The 2,177-nt window shown below is 40.1% G+C and overlaps 1 pseudogene across 1 annotated transcript; it reads left to right on the top strand.

The window, feature by feature from the left end:
• Positions 1 to 1,232: 1,232 nt before the first annotated feature.
• On the top strand, positions 1,233 to 1,855 carry LOC309868113 (translocon-associated protein subunit gamma pseudogene; annotated as a pseudogene). Its single transcript has one exon. The product of its transcript is annotated as a translocon-associated protein subunit gamma pseudogene (transcript).
• Positions 1,856 to 2,177: the final 322 nt, after the last annotated feature.

Raw genomic sequence — 2,177 nt, 5'->3', positions numbered from 1 at the left:
CACACTGTGCCTTTCAATTATAATTTACAGAGAAATAATTCTTTGCTCACCCATTCTACATCATCCTAACCTGACTCCTTGCACATATAGATGTTCCAGGCACCTAATAATTTGCTCATGAATTGTGTTATTCAGTTTATAGGCCTTATGCCCATTATAAGCCATCACATTTCCAGCCATTGCATACTGTCTTTTAGCTGTTTGAAGATCCACTTCCGCTTCTTGGACTCAACTTTCACTTTCAGTACCTGTGCTATGTTGACTCAAAATCACTGTCTGAATACCAATTGGCAATGACCGATGTCTGCATTTTTTAAAGATTTTATTTATTTGACAGAGAAAGACATAGCGAGAGAGGGAACACAAGCAGGGGGAGTGGGAGAGGGAGAAGCAGGCTTCCCGCCAAGCAGAGAGCCCGATGTGGGACTTGATCTTAGGACCCTGGGATCATGACTTGAGCTGAAGGCTGACACTTAAGGACAGAACCACCCAGGCACCCCCCGATGTCTGCATCTTGCACACCTGCAAGATTCATTCAGATATCAGTCTTGCATTCCTACCGTGTGTGATTCAGTAGTCACCTCTTGTTCATTCATCTGCACTATCCAACATACATTTCATGCACACCCTTGTTGGTGCCATTTAACACTCTTTTCCTTGCCCACCCATTGTACTCACTACAATTTCCCTTTGATGCCCACCTCTGTGCTATTCAACTTATACCTAGGTAGACTGTACTTCCAATTACTGTTCATCAACAATTTCCCAACTAAAAACCATGCCCCTCAAACTTGCTTGTAATTCAGCCACTCTATTCAGAACCATTCTGTATCTTTAGCTATCACTCCTTGCACACCCAACATGTACTATTCAACTTGACTCCTTGCACATATAGTGGATTCCATTTTCTCTAATGCTATTCAACTTCTATGTATTCCCCAGCAAAACTATACTATAAAATTATGCCAATAGCACATACAGTTGACCCTTGAACAATCTGGAGGCTAGGGTTCCTGGTTCCCACACAATTGAAAATCCCAATATAACTTTTGATTCCCCAACAACTACTAATAGCTATTGATCAGAAGCCTTAGCAAATAACACAAATAGTTGATTAAGCATATTTCATATGTTATATGTATTGTATACTGTATTCTACAATAAGGTAAATTGGAGAAAAGAAAATGTTACTAAAATCATAAGAGCTTCCAGGCTCATGCCTCAACTGCACCATGGTTTCCAAAGGTGGTTCCAAGCATCAATCCAAGGAGGCCCTGCTCCTGCAGGATTTGGCCATGTCCTCAGTGTTCTTTTTGGGAATACATTCATCATGTCTACCATCCCTGGCCAGTTATCTTGGTGAGCATGGCATATGGATCCTGGTCAGTCTGCTGTTCTCTATAGTGTGATGATCCTAGTAAGCACTTATTTGGTAGCCTTTGCAGACAAAAATGTGAAATTTATTCTTTAACACAAAGTAGCACTAAAGAGGAAGGATGCTGTTTCCAAAGAAGTGACTCAAAAACTTTCTGAAGATGATTAAAGAAAGATGTCTCAAAAGAAACAAGAAGAAAGAATCTTGTGGAAGAAGAACAAAATTACCAGTTATGAAGCTACAACATTTTCCATCTTCTATAACAACCTCCTATTTCTGGCCTTTGTCATTGTTTCTTCTTTCTTTATAGTGACGAACTTCAACCCCACAGTGGACTATATTTTGTCCATAACTCTTTCATCAGTCCTCATTGCCCTCCTGCCTACTGGCTCCAAATTGAACATGTCAGCTTTGCCCTCCTGGATTTGTAATTATTTGTGGCCCGTGGTATATGGAAAAATAGCAGGGTGGTCAGGGTGAGAGACACAGAAGATGTTTTTATTTTCTTAATTATTTTTCAAATTTAAATCAATTACCCAACATATCCAACATCATTAGTTTCAAATGTAGTGTTCAAAAATATATAGCACCCAGTGCTATATAGATGTAGTGTTCAATAATATGTAACACCCAGTGCTCATCACATCATGTGCCCTCCTTAATGCCCATTACCCAAACCCACCTCCCCTACAGCAATCCTAAGTTTGTTTCCTATAGTTAAAAGGGTCTCTCATGGTCTGTCTCCCTCTTTGATGACTTTCATTCAGTTTTCCCTCCCTTACTCTCTGATCCACGGTGCTAT

This window comes from Mustela nivalis (assembly GCF_964662115.1).
Source record: "Mustela nivalis genome assembly, chromosome: 6".
In the NCBI taxonomy this organism is placed as follows: Eukaryota; Metazoa; Chordata; class Mammalia; order Carnivora; family Mustelidae; genus Mustela; species Mustela nivalis.
Note: the sequence above shows the minus strand (reverse complement) of the source record. Positions and strands in the feature narration are given on the sequence as shown.